General features: G+C 34.9%; 1 protein-coding gene across 5 annotated transcripts in view; it reads left to right on the forward strand.

The window, feature by feature from the left end:
* The window catches only part of ABCA3 (ATP binding cassette subfamily A member 3), a 137404-nt gene that overhangs the window by 14244 nt on the left and 102307 nt on the right, over window positions 1–20853 (forward strand). For 2 of the 5 annotated variants that reach the window (XM_007499415.3, XM_056805574.1), the window contains exon 2: window positions 7280–7346. The exons of 2 other annotated variants lie outside the window; for them this stretch is intronic. The gene's annotated coding sequence lies outside the window, so the exon portion shown is untranslated. Of the gene's footprint in view, window positions 1–7279; window positions 7347–14604; window positions 17413–20853 lie in introns of those variants that run through there. One more of the 5 variants, XM_007499413.3, reaches the window with a different exon arrangement.

Raw genomic sequence — 20853 nt, forward strand, 5'->3', positions numbered from 1 at the left:
ATTGTACAAATTGTGCTACCTGTTTACTAGAAATACCAACAACATCAATTGGTCCAAAAAATCTTACAATTCTTCTTTGAAATAGAAATTTTCATCCTACTATTTAATTTTATTTAGAGATTTAAAAAGCTGTACTGCCTCCATTTACCCAGCTTAGTCTTTTTAAGTATTCTTAAATCCCAGACCTTCTAGAGTTAAAGACATTGTTTTCAAACTGTGTTTTATATTGTTATGGGAAATGGTGAAGTTGGATTTCTGCACTAAATTTTACCATATACAAATCATTTGAGATATAGCAATTATTTATCATTATTGACTATCAAAAGTAAAATTGGCCGCACAGAAAATATATTACTTAAAACAAAATTTTGTTTTGGTCTTAAGTGAAATCTCAGAAAATAGGTAATGTCAATTGATAATAGTCTTGAGATTCTTTGACAAAACTTCAGGTTTTATGAAAAGTTTTCTGGAAGAAAAATATGCTTTCCTTGCTTATAGTAATTTAAACAGAATATTTAGATACAAGTTTCAATTTTAAGAGATCTATTTTAGAGAATTATGAATGTAACTGAGCACATAAAAATAATAATGCTTTTTAGTCTTAGGCTACCAGGTTTTTTGCAGGTTCTTCATGTAGTAAGAGTCTAATCTTTTTAATATTGGATGATCAACTGAAATCGGATAAAATGTCAAGTTGAATCTGTAGGCCATAACTTGAGTTGAAGCTTTAGCACTAATTTGTGTAAAGCAATATTCACAACAAGATCATCATATTAGCAAGGCTTCATAAATTGTTTCCTTCTGCCTCTGAAATTTGAAAATTGACTTAGTTTCTTGAGAATAGGTACTATCTTTTGCCTTTCTTTTTATCCCTAGTGTTTAGCATAGTACCTGGAACAAGGTAGATATTTAATATGTTTATTGATAAACTGACAGCAGTGCTGAAGACTTTTTCAGTCAGGTTCTTTTTATAAGAAATAAAAAGCCTTTGAATCAGAGGCCTTTTGTGGACTAATTCTACAAGTCTTGTATATCTCTTCCTATACCACTTTGGTTATAAACAACAATTTTCAGTGCTAGTACCAGTCTCCAAGGCAATCACAGCTTATGCAAGAAAAGGCAATGGTACAGACCTTAGAGAGGAAACAGAAGTGGCATCTAGACCCTCATAATCAGATTTACAGATTGTCCTCTTGGTAGTGAGAATGGATAATGAAGGACAAATACTTGGGAGGGCTTGGAAATAAATTGTCTATTGGCTTTAAGTATCTGAATTTATTTTCTTTTCCCAGTATCTCATCTCTATCTTACCACATTATGAAGTTAAATTTCACAGAGTTGTCAAAGGAAGCATAAAACTAGGAATCAGATTTCTCAAGAATTAAAAAATATTCTTTATGTAATATTGATACTGCTTAGTAAATAGAACATTTAAAGATTTGGAAATAGAATATCTAAAATAGTATACATAGAATAAGTATACTGAAATAGTTATTATCTAGATGATAACTTAAACTATTTCCCCAGACTTTCTACTCTGTGGAATTTTAGAACAAATTTCTCTTATAAAGGTCTCATTTCTCAAATATATAAAGAATTAAGTCAAATTTATAAGAAACCAAGCCATTCTCCAAAACTGCCAGCAATTATCACTTCAGCTTTTCAAAAGGAGGAGACCCTGGAAAAGTAATATTTACTAAATGAAAAGCTGTAGTAGGCTGATTTTTAAAAAAACTATGACATTCCTGTCAGGCAAGGCTTCTATGTGGAATACAAATTTTCTTCTTATGCAGGTTCCCACTATTAGGAACAGAAACGAAGAAAGTATTAAAAACTGTTTACAACCTTTCATTTTTCTCTTCTCACTACATTTTCCCTGCCTTCAAATATGCACAGATCTTTATTATCTTGAAGAAAACCTGTACTTGACCTTGTTCCCCACTAATTACAGCCATATTTCTCTCCTTAACTTTACTGGCAAATTAGAATCAATGGTCTGCACCCATTTTTTTCTCTTCTGTACTGCCTTCTCTCCTTTTGCAACTTCAGCCCTGGGGTTTGGATTTTTCTCTCTCCCTCACTTCCTGGAGCAAATTTAAATTGCTTAAAAAACACTTTACCTGGAGGATAGATTGAAGTTGCAGAAAAAGACATATTTTGGGGGGGGGCATGCCCACTGTGTGGATTGTTTTATTTCCTTGGTTTTTAATTGCCAAGAGGGAGAGCAGTTGCCAATGGTGATTTTTTAAAGTATATTTTAAGAAATGTACAAGTAACTTTAGAATAGTTACAAGATATAAAATAAAACCACACAAATCATTGGTATTTCTGATGATTATCATCAAAACCTAGTAGGAAGAGGGTCAGCTAGGTGGCTCAATGGATAGAGAGCTACACCTGAAAACAGGAGTTCCGGGTTTAAATCTGCCCTTATACTTTTGTAACCATATGACTGTGGGTAAGCCACTTAACCCCAATTGCCTAGCTTACTGCTCTTCTGCCTTGGAACTGATACTTAGTATTGATCTAAGACAGAAGGTACAAGTTAAGAGAAATTGTAAGGGTTAAAAAAAAAAACCTAGCAGAAAGAAATAGAAAGATGTGAAATGAATACTTTTGATTATATTAAATTTAAAAGGTTTTGTACAACAAAACCAATGTAACCAAGATTAGAAGGTAAGCAACGAAGTGGAGAAAAAATTTTAGAACAAATTTCTCTTATAAAGGTCTCATTTCTCAAATATATAAAGAATTAAGTCAAATTTATAAGAAACCAAGCCATTCTCCAATTGACAAATGTTCAAGGGATATGAATAGGCAGTTCTCGGAGGAAGAAATCAAAGCTGACAATAGTCATATTAAAAAAATGTTCTATATCTCTCCTGATTAGAGAAATGCAAATCAAAACAACAGAAACGACCTTACGCCTTGTTTGTCAACTACAGAAGAAGGGATGGAGACAACAATATTAATCATGTAATGTTAGAAAATTTTTGTTTAGATTTGTTACTTGGAATAAAATAAGGAAAATTTATAAATAAATAAACAAAACAACTACAGATATATAAAATACTTGAGAGTCTACCTGCTAGGACTTACATAGCAACTATATGAATACAACTACAAAACACTTTACATATATAAAGACAGGTTAAAATAATTGACAAAATAGTAATGACTTATAGATAGAATGATTCAGTATAATAAAAATGATAGAGAAGATCACAAAAGGTAAAGTGGGCAGTTTTGATTATGTGAGATTAAAAAGAATTTATACAAAGAAAATCAGTGCAGCTAAAATTAAGAGGAAACAGATAACAGGGGAAAATTTGTTCTCTGATTTCATTTCCAAGACCTTTAAGGAAATGATTCAGATTTATAAGAGCCATATCCCCAATTGATCTAATCTATGGTGAGATTATTTGAACAGGCAGTTTTGGTTTTTTTCAATTACATGTAGAAACAATTTTTGACAACTGTTTTCTTACATTTTGTCATTCAATTTCTCTCCCTCTTAGTGGCAGTTAATAGTCCAATATAAGTGCTTTCATGTAATACATATTTCCATATTCCCCATGTTGTGACCAAAGACACATATTACATATATAATTAAAGACTCATGAAGGAAAGAGAATGAAGGATGATGTACTTAAACTGCAGTCAGATTCCAATAATTTCTTTTCTGGTTGTCGATAGCTTTTTTGCTTTTGTTTTTTTTTATCACAAGTCCCTTGGGTTTATCTTGGAATCTCATTTTACTGATAATAATTTAGTCCTTCCTTCTGTTACTATATACCCTGTTCTGTTTCTGTTCACTTCACTTTGCATCAATTCATATAAGTCTTTCCAGGTTTTTCTGAATTCATCCTGTTTGTCATTTCTTATGGCACAATAATTTTCATTACAACCACAATTTTTTTAGCCATTCCCCAATTGATGGACACCCCCTTAGTTTCCAATTATTTTGCCATTCCATAAGAGCTGTTAAAAATATTTTTGTACAAGTAGGTCCTTTTCCCTGATCTCTGATTTCTTTGGAACAGAAACCCCATAGTAGTATTGCTGGGTCAAAAGGTATTCATATTCTTATGGCCTGGGGTTCTATATTACTTTCCAGAATGATCCTATCAGTTCTCTTCCACCAGTGTCCCAATTTCCCCACAACATTCATCATTTTCCCTTTTGGCCATATTGGCCACTGGTGGTAGTATCTCGGGTAATATCTTAAGAGTTGGGCCCCCTTCTTTTTTTAAACCCTTACCTTCTGTCTTAGACTCTGTACTGAGGATTGGTTCCAAGACAGAAGAGTAATAAGGGTTAGACATTTGGGATTAAGTGATTTATCCAGTCACATAGCTAAGAAGTGTCTGAGATCACATTTGAGCCCAGACCTCCCATCTCTATACCTGGCTGTCTATCCACTGAAGCTTGTGCTTATAATTGTTTTAATATGCTTTTCTCTAATCAGTAATGATGTGGAGCATTTCATCATATGACTATAGGTCATTTTAATTTCTTCATCTGAGAATTGAATAGGCAGTTTGCAAAAGAAGAAATCTAAACTATCAATATCTATTTGAGAAAAATGTCCCAAGTGATTAATAATTAGAGAAATGCAAATTAAAATGACTGAAGTTTTATCTCACACTCTTCAAATTAGCAAATTTGACCCCCAAAAGTGGAAATGTTGGAGGAGCTGTGGAAACAGCTACAGTATTACACTCTTGGTGAATTTGTGAATTGGTTCAGCGATTCTGGAAAGCAATTTGTAAATATTCTCCAGAAGTTACTATAAACTATGCACACCCCTTAACTTAGTAATACTACTACTACTTAAGCCTATACCCTAAAGAGTTTAAAGAAAAAAGAAAGAATCCATATGTACAAAAATATTAATAATAGTTCTTTTCCATTGACAAAGGACTGGAAGCTAAGGGGAGTCCCATCAGTTGGGGATGACTGACCAAATTATGGTATATGAATATAATAGAATACTATTGTGCTATAAGAAATTATTAATTACCAATAGTGATGGAGAATTGGAAAAATATACAAACTTTGAGGAAGAAATAAATAGAAAAAAAATAAATAAATTGAGAAAAATAAGCAAATATAAGGCTAAGAATGGTTAAGAAAATAGATAGTTGTGAGCAAATAGAGAAACTTGGAGCTTTGTCAGCAAATTTCTCAGTGCAGTCTGTGGGGGAGGGTATTTTGAACATGTTGAGTTCAAAATGGGCCTAGGAGAATTCAAGATGTCTAAGAGGCAATTGGGGTTTTCAGACTAAAGCTTAGGAGAGGAGTTAGGGCTAGAGATATACATCTAGGATATATACATTTAGGAATCATCTGTATAAAGTAGATAACTGAATCCTTGATGAGATCACCAACTTCTTGTTATTCAGTTATATCATACTCATTACCGCATTTCTGGTTTTCTTGACAAAAGATGTTGGAGTGGTTTGCCATTTCCTTTTCCAGCTCATTTTACAGATGAGGGAAATTGTAGCAAACTGGATTAAGTGCCTTGTTCAGAATTACACAGCTAAGAAGTGTCTAGGGACAGATTTGAACTCTGAGGAAGAGTCTTCCTGCCTTCAGGCATGGCAGTCTATTCACTGTGCCACCTGGCTCCCCAGCTAAGATAATACAAATTTAAACAAACTAGTACCTTCAGTTGCTTTGGCTTCACAATTCATCAACTTCCTGAGCACCTGTGATTTGTATTTATTGTTACTCCATAACTGTTACCCAGAGATGATTAAGAGGGGCAGACAGTGGAAAGACACAAAGAATGTCATATGTGCTTGGCTAGACTAGTTGAGGATAGGAAGTAGAGACATGTATGGTAGGACTGGAAATGTAGATTGTTAAGGGCTTTAAATGCCAAGCAGAGGAATTTATATTTTCTCATAGACATGAGAAAGCCACAAGAGTTTAGGGAGGGTAGTGAAGGTAGTGAAACCTTTCTTCTAGATATTACCATAATCAGTCATGTTCTACAATTGCTACATATTCCTTGCCAAACTGCAAGCCTGAGTTGCTTCCACCATCTGTGTTTTTCACACTGTTTGAATGTTGATGAACTCAATTTAGGAGATCACATGTCCATACTAATGGATCTAACTAGAAATTTTTTACCTAATCCCAACTGGGTTCTCATTGCCCAATAGAAATCCCTTGTTGTAAATGGCAGTGGCTTTTGGACCTTGGTTCAAATCCTGCCTCTTATTACTTGGATAATTTTGACAAGTTACTCCTCTGAGCCTATTCTTCATTGTTAAGATTAATAGATTTGACTCTGAGGCCTCTGAGGTCCCTTCTCACTCTCGATCTATTATCCTCTGATTCTATCATCCTTTTCCCCCTACCGCTAAACATATACAAGGACTTAGCCAAAGTTTTCTCATCTTTCCTCTAATCTCCCAAACTACCCTGTCCCCTTACTCCCAACCTGAACCTTCGCCACATTACACTGTTGTAAATGGCAGTGGCTTTTGGTTCAAATCCTGCCTCTTGCTACTTGGATAATTTTGACAAGTTACTCCTCTGAGCCTATTCTTCATCAGTGTAGTGCCATATTTGTTTTTGTTTTCTCAAACTTGTTGGGAAAGTTCTGCTCTTTCACTCTGCCTTATTTCTTCACTTCCAAATCATTTCTCAATCCCTTGTCATCTGGTTTTCAGCTGCATCACTTGACTGAAATTCCTTTCTCCAGTGCTATTCTTAACTACAAATCTGTTACCAATATAGTAAAAAAAGTACTAGTTTAGAGTCAGAAGATCTAGATTCCAGCCCTATGTGGAAGTGAGAAATTGAATATAGTCCCTTATTATTATTTATTACACCTATCTCTGTAACTTAATAACAGTGTAACTTCTCAGTTTTGAAGTTCTTCATTGGCAAGGTAAGGGAGTAGTACTAGATTGCCTCTCATGTCCCTCCCATCTCTAAATCTGTAACTTTCTAACCTAGTTTCTCTTGAAGGCTCTGGTGTTTTTTTAAAATGCTTCTTCCAAAAGATAAGAAGAAAAAAGTATTTTCCTTGCTTGAAATTTGCATAAAAAATATAAATAGGACTGATATGCAAATAAATAATAATTTTATGGAATTTCATACATATATCAACCACCATTTGATGGCATACATGTTGAGCCAAATGTTGTTACTATATTTACTATCTAATGGACTATCAAAATAATTTTACATATTTTTTTCTATTCTTTATTTTTTAACTTTTATAATTAATACATGAAACTATTATTCTCTTATTATTTAGAAAATCTGTGAAGAATTTATGGAAAACATGAAAATCTCACAAGATTCAAAGGAATGATTTCAGTCTGGTCAGTGAAGAGGCTACTCATTCTGATAAAAACACAGTTCTATTAAATATAATTGGGGGGGAAAGTACACTAATTTTGACCATGTCTTTAATTCATTTAAAGATTGTTAGCTTTCTTGATTCTTTGATTCTATCTTGTTACTTTTATTCCATTTGTGACCATTGTATAATTTTATACTAATCTTTTTTCTTCTACAACTTTATAAGTTCTTATATTTTAGAAATAAAAAGCAGAGAGTATTGATGGCTTATTTTTATATTTAGCATTAAAATTAATGTTAAGTTAGTTTATAAATAAAACAAATATTATATTGTTAGTTATGTAATTTATAAAAATTTTGCATGTGATATCTTAGTATTTTTAATTATTAACACTAAAAAAACTATGAGGAGAGCCTCTCAGAGTTTTAGTGTTTGAAGAATCTGATTTTAGTATCTTAATTTGACATTTGTCTCACTAGTTATAAAAGCCTTTTATGTATTTAGATGTATGTATATAGAAAATAACATTGAGTTAGCAATGAATTAAAAAACATTCTTGAAATTCCAAAGATATCCATCAGACACTTCTTTCAACTTATTTGGATAATTGATATTCTTAATCTATAATGTAGCTATAAAGCATTCTTCATATTCTATTCAGCCTAAGGGCTTGGATCTGGACTCTAACCTTCCCTATTAACTTAGGTAAATTATAGGTAAGACCTAGACATGCAGAATTAGTAGAACTAATAACTAACTAGTACCAATAGTTGGCTTCAGTGATGTGATTAATTTTACCCAAGTGCTTAAAGAGAGTACATTTTTTGAATAATTGTCAGCCTGTGAACCAATGGTAAATGTTCCCTAATGTGGAAGTGGAAGACATAAATAGGAAGGGCTTCTTAAATTGTTGGTCTCCCTCCCTCCCTGGGCTGTGTACTGGTAATCTTCATGGGGCTATATGGAGAAATGAAAGTTCCTAGGATGGAAAGTAAGTTACTCTTCAGATGTGACACTTGGGTCTTTTTGATTGAACAAAAATAAGAGAACATTCCTGGTTTGGTGAATACAATGACTAGCTTTTCTGTGAAGAGTTGTAACCCAAGAAAGATCAGAGGAAAGGCCCCCTTTTAGGCTCATCCCTATGTAAAGATTAAAATTTAGGGGAGACTGAGGCAGGTAGAAATTAATTTCTCTCTGCAAGGAGTATTATATTTTTATGAGGTTTATTAAAGATTAAGGATTAAAGAAAATACAGGATAAGAAAACACGTGTCTAGGCCACAGAGAGGCCTAGACACAACCTCACCTACATTATGAGAAGAGCCACCTCTGCTCCAAAACAGAAGTCCAAAAGACCCCTCAGTAGGCAGAGAACTCCTTTAAATAATCATTTGTGTTCTCGACCAGGGGAGAATTCAGTGTGATTACAAAACACTCTGGGGCAGTGGAGCAAAGGATTCTGGGGATTGGAGTCCTGAATTCAAGTCTATTTTTACACCTACTAATATCAAGAGCCTTCCTAGATTATAATGGCCTCCTAATAGAAGCAGGAAGATGCCTACAAAAAGACCCTATGAATGACTGATACAAGAGGCTAATTCCCCAAACTAAGACATTTAGGAGTTTTTAGAGCCATCGTTTAGAAGAAGCAATGCAGAGAAAGCCATCAGCCACTGTTTGTGAGATTATCAGCCACTTGAGTCCTGGACTTGTGATTTAATTGGTGTAAGGGATCCTGGATGAGGAATCTTCCTCCGTCAATGTGACAGCCTACAGTCTTGGAGAGTGAAAGCACTGAGAGGGTCAAGGATTTGCCCAGGGTCGCACAGCAGTATGTGTTGGAGATAAGATTTGAACCCAAGCCTTCTTGATTCTATGATCAGCTCGCTATTTTATGCCACATTACATTTTACAACAGGGACACTGACAAAGATTAATTCTAGGATTTTGTGAGAATTGATAGGACTTAAACATTGTGATCAGGGTTTTTTTGGTGTTTCCTAAACCTTCCCTTTTAAATTATTAAAAAATATATATATATAAGTGCAGTGATTGGGTTGGAAAGCCAGATGTCATCAGTAATATGATGGAGATTGGAAGGACTTTTTTCAGTGTAAATCCTGTGCAAAAAGGACTTACTTGTACAAAAATATTTTTAGCATATATAAATATAAACTTATATAAACTGATACAAAGTGAAGTGAGCAGAAATAGAAAAACAGTGTATACAGTAACAGAAATATTGTACAATGATCAACTGAGGACTAAACAATTATCAGCAAAGTTCTAAGGGACTCATTATTAAAAATAAATAAATAAAAAAGATGCTATCCACAGCCAAAGAAGGAACTATTGGAATCTGATTGCAGATCAAAATACACCATTTTTCACTTTATTTCCTTCATGAGTTTTTTATTCTATATGTGATTGAGATATATATATATATCTTCAGGCATGATATGGAGAATATGGAAATACTTATTGCATGAAAATACTGATATAACCCATAGCAGACTATTTACCAACTTAAGAAACTAGGGGAGGAAGGCAATCAATTTGAATTGCAAAATGACAGAAAACAATTGTCAAAAATTTGTTTCTACATGTAATTTAAAAAATTAAGTTCAATTTAAAAAAGGAAAAAATATATATAGTTCTTTGCATCTTTGCTAAGTAGTGCCCTTCTAATGATTTGAATGGATCAGGAGCAAAAGAATGGTTAGACCATACTTGAGGTCAGAATTAGCTTTGAACTCAAATTGCTGAACTGACCTCCCACTATAAGAGAAGAGTCAGCATAGTAACTTAAAGTTCAGCAGAGAACAGCTTAGCAATGGATACCTTCTCATTGAAGAAATCAGCTTACAGCCATTGACATCACAAAAGGACTTCAGCCAGGTGGTATGGGGAACATATGGCAGCATCAGAGGAAGAAAATGGTTTCAGCAGTGATGCTGCTTTAGAGGCTAGTCTGTTTCCTCAGCTACTCACATCCATACATATTTCTTGACTTCAGAGGTAGAGCCAAGATGGTAGGGAAGTACAGCAGACACAGACACACGTACACACACACACACACTCCTCTAAACAACCAAGAAAAAATCACAGAAGGTCATTTTTAAAGCCCAGGTAATCATAGGGAGAAAGAGGTCTGTAGACAACAGAGATGGAGTCTCGCAAGGGACGCCCATATAGAGCATTAGAACACAGGGAGACTCTACACTGAGGAAAGCAGAAATTCTAAATCCAGCACAGAGGGGTCTAAATTTGTGTAACTACAGACTGGCAGCTCAGTGGAATTCCAGGATTGAGGAATGGTTCTGGATGCTAGATTATACACTGATCTGAAAGCAAGTTCAGGAACAAGCACGTTATATGACTTAAGCCTCAGTTCCAGTTTTTAGCGCAATTTGAAACCTGTAGAGGATCAACCAGGGCAATCTCAGACCAAAAGGAAGCTTGCAATTCTGTTATCTAAACAACAGAATTTTCCAAGTGGCTGAATCTAGTAGCAATCTGCTGGAACTCCAAATGGGAAAAGCCCATAAGAGTGTTGTCCAAACCGAAACCCAAGTAAGGATCTTGCATAGTTCAGACCAAGGGAACAGTGATTAGACTGCTATATTGGACCACTTTGGGAGCATTAAATGCTCAGCATGAGCTGTTCCTGAAATCCTAGGACTCAACTCTCATTAACATATCACTCAATACCTCCAAGAAGCTAAAAATAGAACTAACCCAGAAATTCCCTAAAGAAGTGCACAGAGGGAGGCAGCTGGGTAGCTCAGTGGATTAATAGCCAGGCCTAAAAATGAGAGATCCTAGGTTCAAATCTGGCCTCTGACCCTTCTTATCTGTGTGACTTTGGGCAAATCACATAATCCCCATTGCCTAGCCCTTACTGCTTTTCTGCCTTGGAATCAATTGACAATATTGATTCTAAGGCAGAAAAAAAGGGTTTCAAAAAAAGTGCACAGAGGCTGGCCCTAACATAAAATCCATCTAAATCTATGTACACAGGCTGGGGAAATGAGCAAAGAAACCGAACTTCACCACAAAAAGCTGTTATTACATGAATGTTCAAAACACTAACCCAAAAGGAGAGGATGACTCCATAACATTCACAAACTTCAAAGAAAAACCTAGCTTTGACACAACTTAAACCTAAATTCCTGGAAGAGATGGAGCAAATGGTGTTTAAAAGGAGATTGAAATGCTTTTATACATGAAAGAGTGCTAGAGGGGAAACTACAAAAGAAATGAGAACCACTAAAGAAAGAATTGGAAAGGGAATTAATTTAAGCTATGCAGATAGAGAAGTATGAAACTGCTCAAGCAACAAACTCCCTGAGAATTAAAATATACTAAATAGAAGCCAGTGACTTGATGAGATAACAAAAAATATTAAAAAGAAGTCAAAAGGGGCATCAAGGTTGCTTAGTGGATAGAGACCCAGGCCTGGAGATAGGAGGTCTTGAGTTTAAATGTGATCTCAGGCACTTCCTAGATGTGAAACCCTGGGCAAGCCACTCAGTCCCAATAACCTAGCCCTTGACCACTCTTCTGCCTTGGAATCAATACTTATTATTGATTCAAAGATAGAAGGTAAGGGTTTTTTTTTTTTTTTAAGACAAAAGACCAAAAAAATAGACCTTGAAAACAGATGAAGGAGAGAGAATTTAAGTATTGAACTTCCTAGACTTCATGCCAAAAAGATAACATGTCCCCCCCCCCCCCCCCCGGTTGTTGTTGTTTTGTTTTGTTGTTTTTGTTTTTTCCATTTGAATTAGTTTATTTAGTCAATTTAGAACATTATTCCTTGGTTGCAATAATCACATTACTTCCCTCCCTACCCTCCACCCACCGTTCCCTAAGCCTACAAGCAATTTCATTGGGTATTACTTGTGTCCTTAATCAGAAACTATTTCCATGTTGTTTATGTTTTCACTAGGATGTTCATTTAGAGTCTATATCCCCAACCATATCTCTTTGACCCATGTAATCAAGCAGTTGTTTTTCATTGGTGTTTTTACTCCCACAGTGTTTTCTCTGAATGTGGATAGTGGTTTTTCTCAGATTCCTCCAAGTTGTTCAGTATCTCTGCATTGCCACTAATGGAGAAGTCCATTACATTCAATTGTACCACAATGTATCAGTCTCTGTGTACAATGTTTTCCTGGTTCTGCTCATCTCACTCTTCATTGTTCCAGCCTCCATGGAATTTCTCCACTTTATTATTCCTTTCAGCACAATAGTATTCCATCACCAACATATACCACAATTTGTTCAGCCATTCCCCAATTGAAGGGCATCCCCTCATTTTCCAATTTTTTGCCACCACAAAGATTGGAGCTATGAATATTTTTGTACATGTCTTTTTCCTTATTATCTCTTTGGGATACAAACTCAGCAGTGCTATGGCTGGATCAAAGGGCAGACATTCTTTTATCGCCCTTTGGGCATAGATCGAAATTGCCCTCCAGAATGGTTGGATCAATTCACAATTCCACCAGCAGTGCATTAATGTCCTGACTTTGCCACATCCCCTCCAGCATTCATTACTTTCCTTTGCTGTCATGTTAGCCAATCTGCTAGGTGTGAGTTGATACCCCAGAGTTGTTTTGATTTGCATTTCTCTGATTATAAGAGATTTAGAACACTTTTTCATGTGCTTATTAATAGTTTTGATGTCTTTAACTGAATCTGGAGGGGTGTTGGGAGCAGAATGAAGAAGTGAGTAGGGCTAACCTGGTTAATTCCTTTAAATTGAGGTTACAGTAGGACCTCATCCATCAATGAGTATGAAGAATATAAGATCAGAGGGATCTTTCAGGGTTAGAAGCCTGGGTGAGAATAGTGGACAGATTATTCCAGGGAGTCTGGTGCAGAGGAATGTTTTTTACTTTGAACTTATGTGTCTTCTGGTTGATTAATAAAAGGAACGCTTTGGTGCAGGGACTTATTAATCTTATGGGGTTTTGAGGTGGATTCTTGATGCAAACTGTGCCTTGAACCTGGAACAACTTTTAGGGACCTGTGTGGTAGTGAGAGAGGGATTGGAGGACCTGGGTGCTATAAAACTTTATTCACAAAAGCCCTGTAATTCAAGTAGTACAAAAATTATTATCTGCCATTTACTAATGAGGAAACAGACAGAGAAAAGTCAGACAACTTGCCCAAAGTCACAACTAATATTGAGCCTATTTGAATACAGATATCCTTGCTCTAAAATCAATGCTCTCTCCTCTGTATCACTGCCTCTCACCATATTGTTGTTGGCTTTCATCTTTTACTTTATTTCCTTTGTACATTTTTTTATATTTGTATGATTTGTCTTCTTTCACAGCACCAGGAATATGGAAATGTGTTTCATGAAAACACTGTCAGAATCCATATCAGACTATTTACCAACTCAAGGAGTTGGGGTAGGAAGAGAAGAATAGAAGGAATGAGAATTTGAATTACAAGATGTCAAAAAAATTGTAAAATTTCCCAGCTGTGTGACCCTGGGCAAGTCACTTAACCCCCATTGCCTACCCCTTACCATTCTTCTGCCTTGGAACCAATACACAGTATTGATTCCAAGATGGAAGGCAAGGGTTTAAAAAAAATTGTCAAAAATTGTTTCTATAAGTAATTAGAAAAAAATTGTTAATATATATGTATATATAGATACACATATATGTATATAGTTGCTTGCATATGTAGAATTTTACTTGATACCAGTAAATGATATTGCCCAGGTCGTATTTCTCCCAAATTTCTGGGTGAAGGCTAGAACTAAGAAAAATGTGATAACCCCCAGAAATAAACTGGACCCTTCATGTCATGAATGCTTCTAACACTAGGTTATACAGAAAATAGCTCACTCTTAGATAACTTTAGTGTTGAATCTGCTATAGTTCTGGGAGAAAGTAGTTTCTATTTTATGATAATCAACATAGCTTAATGCTTTCATCAGGAGAATTAGTGATCATATGTAGGGGTAAAAGATGCCATGCAAGAAAGTACAAATGTAAGGAATTCGGTGGGATTAATATTTTTATGTAAGTATGAAAACTGTCAATTTAGAATTACTACCCCATTTTTAAATTGCATTTGTCAGTTTAAAATGTAGATGTTTAAAATTTATTTTTAATTTCATTTGTTAAATATTTACTTCATTCCAATACTAATCTTTCATTCAAAATTGAGTCTCTGTTTAAAACATAGACCTCCACTTAAATATAAATTGTAATTTCTTCTTAAATTGAGGTTATATGAAACTTGATTATTATATATGACTTATGTTTTACTATGTATTAATATTCATGTTTACCTATGATCATACCAATATGTTCATATTCCCCCATTCTTGTCCTCACAGTAATCCTGTTAATTTAGAATCCCTTTCTTCCTTCAAGACACAGTTCATATACCATCTTCTACAAAAAAAACAGTCTTTCGTGATTCTACCAACTACTAGTGCCTCCCTTCCAGTCTACCTGATATTGAATGAATTCTTCTATATTTATTCTTTGCATATTCTTTATATACTTGTTGCCACCTCTATCAGGGTGTAAACTCCTTGCAAGTAGGATTGTTTTATTCTTTGTATTTGTATCCCCAGCTTCTAGCACAGTACCTGAAATAAAGTGGGCACTTGATGAATACTTAAGGACTGATTGATTGATTTTAGACGTCCCTGATCCAGAGGCAGGTTTATTAATCACTCTTTATCCAATTTATCCAATACTAACACAGCCCCAGTCTAGGATTACCTATAACTATGGTTTATTTTATCTTGTACTTCTAAGAGCATCGATTAAGTGAGAAATACTAGACATGTTTTCTTGGATTTTCATGAGAAACCTTCAGGAGTCATTTCTAAGATCCCTGGAAGACATAGAAAACCACAGCCTGTGATCTCAAGAGAAATTCTATTAAAGGTCACCCTTGGTAGCAGCGACTAGTAAACCAAGAGGAGTTCCCTAGTTATGGCAGGAAGTTGTGTTGCTTCTGTTAGAATTCTGACAGTCAGCAATCCCTTTTAATTTCTTCCAACCATTGAATATAGGAGCTGATATTCTCTTTTTACCTTCCTGTCTTAAGCAAGCCCTGATCTGGGAACAAGGCAGGCCTCTCCAGAGTTTGACACAAGGTGAACAAAGAAAGCTTTGTTGGTGTCCAGTTCAGAAGAGTACATTCTAGTTGCTGACATAGTGATAAAACATCCAAGCTGGGTTGCTCTTAAGCTCTGTAGTATCCTTGAGATTTGTTTGTCTAATATTGAAAACTTAAATTCATAACACACAATTGTGTTGAAATGAATTGATTTTATTCAAACCATGAAAGGCCATTTGGGTAGTCTTGAGATTGCAATGTAGACATGCAGCAGAAAAGAAGTGGTGACTTTTAAATTAAAAAAAAAATTTACATATGCCAGTATCTTATTTTTATGGTCTTATAGAAAATAAGATCCTAAATAAAGAATGGTAACTTGATTTCATATTTTACCTCAATTACTAATAATCTCTATAAGCCAACAGTGGTAGAGCTGGTCTTTTTTTTTTTTTAAGTTTTTCACCTATAAAATAAGGATAGTCTGTGCCACAGACAATTATTTTTCTTATTTTGTAAACTTAATTTTATGCCCTTTCTTGGAACAGCTCTTCTTGCTATTCTAAAAACTGCAACATTCCATAAACCAGAGTTTTCAAATACAGGAATTAGCTCTTCAGAATTTCTTGGAATTATTTGAGGTTGTATGTGTGGCTTTCTAAATACTTAATGATAATTCATTTCTTCATGGCTCGAGGCTGTAACTTTTGACAAGTTGTGAGCCCTCTCAGTTCAATGGCATGTAGGACTGGCTGGAAATTCAGACATCCAACCCACCCTCCTCATTTTACAGTAAAGAAAAGAGAGATGCAGGGAAAGGAATGGAGTTACCTAGTCACACAGATAATTTGGCAGCAGAGCAAACATTTCAACATCCGTGCCCTGAATCCAAATTCAGTGTTTTCCACTGAACAAAGATGCAAGTTACTGTAGGCAACTGAGGGAGAATTAATTTTTTTAAATGAGCAAATATTAACAGAATAACTGGCTCTACTGAGCTTAAATACTGTGCAACTAAGCACATCCATATTGCAGAATGTTTTCAACTCCATTATACAAAGTTATTTAAGACCCCTATCAATTTAAATCCTTCTCAAGGGAGTCCTAGCAGAGGAGTCTTCTTGTTTTGCATCTAACAAAATACCAGTGGGCAGGATCATCAAACATTAGCTTTTTGAGTTTATATCTAAACTGAAATAAATATAAGCATCTACATGAGATAAAAGTACAATTTACTTTAATCAGTAGAAATGTTTCCAAATAGTAATGTGTAAATCAGTTTGGTGGTAGGTTCTAGTTGAATCATATTTTAAATTCATTGAGGAAAAGAATCAGAGGGCAGCTAGGAGGTTCAGTGAATGGAGAGTCAGGTCTAGAGATGGAAGGTCTTGAGTTCAAATGCGGCCTCAAATACTTCTTAGCTGTGTGACTGGGCAGATCACTTAACCACCATTGCCTAGCTCCTACCATTCTCCTGCCTTGGAACCAATATACAGTATTGATTCTAAGACAGGAGGCAAGGGTTTGGGGAAAAAAGGTAAAAGTAAAGAATCATTACCTAACATCTCACATTTATAGAATGCCTTAAGGTTTTGCCTTGGAAACCTAACTGATCTTTTTCTAGGTACAGCGTTGTATATGTCATATCTATTTTGCCTAAAGCATAAACCAATTTTGCCCTGGTTCTGACTTATGGGCAAGCTGTTTCTGACTATATTATTTCATTATCATTTTCTAATTTATATTTAGGTGTTCTTTATTTCTCAAGAGGTGCCTGGAAATGATGTCATATCATCAAATATTTTTCCTTATACCTCTCAGAGTAGGCAGTATTGCCAAATTTCAGAGCTGACTTGTTAGGAGGACATAGGCATACTCAAGAGGATTGTTAGCTCCACCCTAGGGTGGCTGTGTGTCCCTTCCATTTTTTTCCTGTTCTCTGGAGGAAGAAGGACTACAATGAACTTCTCCCTAGGACCTCAGGTCAGTGTCCTAGATACTTCTTTTCTATCTTACTTAAGGAATAAGAATATCTTTGCTTTTTTTTTCTTCCTGAGTCTAAAGATGGTAATAACCCCACAGAAGGTTTTATCTTGTCTACACAGAAATCTACAGCTGTATTTTTGAGAGGAATTTTATGCAGTGTAGGGGCAAGAACAGTAGATCTGGAGTCCAAACTGACTCATCAGTCAAATTCTGACTTTGCTGCTTACTACTTGAGTAACTTTATACAAGTCAATGAACCATCATGGACCTTGATTTTCTCACCTTTTAGAGAGAAGGGTTGAACTGGGTGACTACTCCTTTCAGCTCTAAAATTTTATGATTCTAAGATCTTATTCCCCAACTATTGAAGGAGGCTTGTCATTAATCTTCAATCATTTTGACCCCATTCCCTTAAAAATAATTAATTTGGAATGGGGGTAGGTAAGGAGAAAGGAATAAGTAGCAGTTCTACTCTGTTCCTCCTGTTTAATAATAATAATAACTGGCATTTACATAGTGTCTACTATGTGCTAGGTGCTTTGCAAATATCCCATTTGATCCTCTCAACGACCCTGGGCAGCAAGTACTTTTGTTATTTCCATTTTACAGATGAGGAAACTAAGGCAAACAGAGTTTAAGTGTTTTGCCCAGAGTCACTCAAATACTAAATGTCTAAGGCTGGATGTGAACTTAGAACTTCCTGATGCCAGGTCTAGCACTCAATCCACTGAACCTCTTCAGCTGCCTCCTAGGTGCCTTGTCTAATTCATTGCCTTTAAAATTTATCCTCACTTGTGGAGATAACAGTTCAGATTTAATAGAGCTGGAAGCCCATCTCGACTGTTGTGGTTTCTAACATTAAAATCTCTTGCTCACATTTTATTTATATATATATACATATTACACATATATACATACACATACACACAGATATTTATACACATATATACATATCTATCTATCTATCTGGCTCTGATTTTTTTTTCTTTATGTTAAAAACACATTTTGTTATGTTCTGTACTATGTAGTTCTTTAGAGTTGAGAAATCTTTTATTATTAACTGGAATAATTATTAATAACTGTAATAGCCTGGAATAATGGATAGTTGTTAAAGCTAGGAAGACATGGATTGAAAATCTCACATCTGATTCATATAGATTGAGTGACCCTGAGATTTCTCAGTAATATAGCCAACTCTCTAAAACTGTCAATTGCAGGGTAGATGCCAGCCTACATAGGCAGAGGGAGTTTCCTCACTTGGGAGTTAAAATCACAAGCCCAATCTCTATCCCTTCCTTCTAATCTTAATTCATATTCTAATTAATTATGATATTAATGACAAGAAAGAAACTTTCATTTAATTCTACATTGTGTTTAATTTAGAAATGAAAATAATTTTTAGAAGCTACTTTTTGCACACATAATTTTAGTTTCCTTCAAACTTACACTTTTTTATAATGTGATTCATTATAAGACATTTTGAATTATTATGTGCATTATTGAGGTTCTATTTCATACTAGTATTAAAATTGGGATTTTTTTAAGTGAAACATTAACTTTTTTTGGAAGCATTAAGGAATCTACTAGAAAAAAGAATCAGCATGACTTCTGTGTGAACATTAATTTTTTATATTGATTATTCAAGTCATATTATCCTTTTTTTAAGAAAAAAAGTATTTTGAAATATTCTGATGTTGCAGGAGAATTTACTAATTATGTACTTCCTTGTGAGTTGTATATGCCTTATTAGTAAGTAGCTACCTAATGATACAACTCTTATTTCATCTTTGTATTTTCAAGGCCTAGCATATTGCCTCAAATATTAATAAATATTTGTTCAATTTAATTGAATTCTATTTTAAACTTTTCAGGGTGTTGCATTTAATCCCTATATAGCTATCCAAAATAATTAAATTGATTTTAATTTGCATCTACTATGATCTTAAGAATTCATTTATATTGACTTCTTTATAGAATGCTTAAGAAGTCATATGCTTCTGTTCATACTAAGAAATTTGAGACTTCTGAAATCTTGTTAGGAAATGAGCAGGGCAACCTTAGACTTTCTCCCTTCTCCACAGAGGAATTTCTCAAAAGTCTAGTCATCATCTGAAACTATACTCTAAACACCTGGAACTTAGTTCCCTCCCTTTCTTTTCCTGGGTATTTTCAATGTCATTGAGCTATGTTGTTATAATAGTGTACTTTCCCAACAGGTACTCTCACCTAACATAATATGATCTAATTGATCTCTTCAGGCTCAATGAAAAAAAAATTGGTGTGTCCAATTCTGTAATTTTGAAATTGCTTTAAGGATCCTTTTTTTTCTGAAAGGGCAAGGAAGAAAGATTAATTCTACCCTGTTATACATGCCAGATCTTATTTAAGCTTTGGTTATAGTTTCTTTGACTAGTCAAAAACCTATGGATTAAAATGGCTAATCTTTGATCTTAATGATGTGTAGTGGTTTTTCCATATAAATGGGCCCTTTTAGTTCATATAGTCCAACTACTAATTTCATAGGTGAAGAATTTGAGGCCCCAGATTGGTGAAGTATCTTGTTCAAGGTCATGCTGATAGTAAATGGGAGAGGCAGAATTAAACTCAGGTTTTCTTACTGTAAATCGAGGGTCCTTTCCAGATATTTTGCAATCAATGAATGAATTTTGATTAAGCATTTACCACAAGCCTAGCATTATGCTGGGTCCTTGGCAAATATAGAAAATAAAATAATATTTACTCTCTAGGAGCTTGCATTCAATAGGAGAGACAAGATATACATGTAAATAATGCAAAAGAAACACAAAGTGGTTGGGAGGAAGGATGCTGTTATTTGGGAGGAATCAGGAGAGACTTCATGGAGTTAGTGGTGCTTAGACTATTTAATGATGGAAGGGAGATTCCATGAGTTCAGGTAAAGAGATACATTCTGTGCTTGGGGGAATGTCCAGGACAAAAGTCAAGATATAGGAAGAACAAAGAGAAAGTCAGTTTGATTGGGCTGTAGTGTGAGAAGGGGGGTGATATATAATAAATGAGGCAAGAAAGATAGGATTAGGCTCAGCTGTGAAGTACTTTTGTGTGTGTGTGTGTGAAGTACTTTAAAAACCCAACAGAGGATTTTACATTTTCTGTAGAGGCAGTAGGGCATTATGGAATTTATTGAGTTAGCAGAACAACATGGTCAGATTTGTACTTAAGGAAAATCGCTCTGGCCACTGCATTGAAGATGGTTTGAGGAGAACCTTTAAAGAAGGGAGTCCAATTAGGAGTCATTTCAGAAGTCTAGATAAAAGGTAATCAGGGCCCAAGCAAAGGTAGTTGCTATGTGAGTAAGAAATGCTTACTTTTAAAATAGATGTGGAAATAGAAATCGCAAATTCATATGGCCATCTGTCTTCATTCATCTTTTTAAAAATAGCAAACAAAATATTTGGA

The sequence above is a fragment of the Monodelphis domestica genome, chromosome 7 (assembly GCF_027887165.1).
Source record: "Monodelphis domestica isolate mMonDom1 chromosome 7, mMonDom1.pri, whole genome shotgun sequence".
NCBI classification, from domain to species: domain Eukaryota; kingdom Metazoa; phylum Chordata; class Mammalia; order Didelphimorphia; family Didelphidae; genus Monodelphis; species Monodelphis domestica.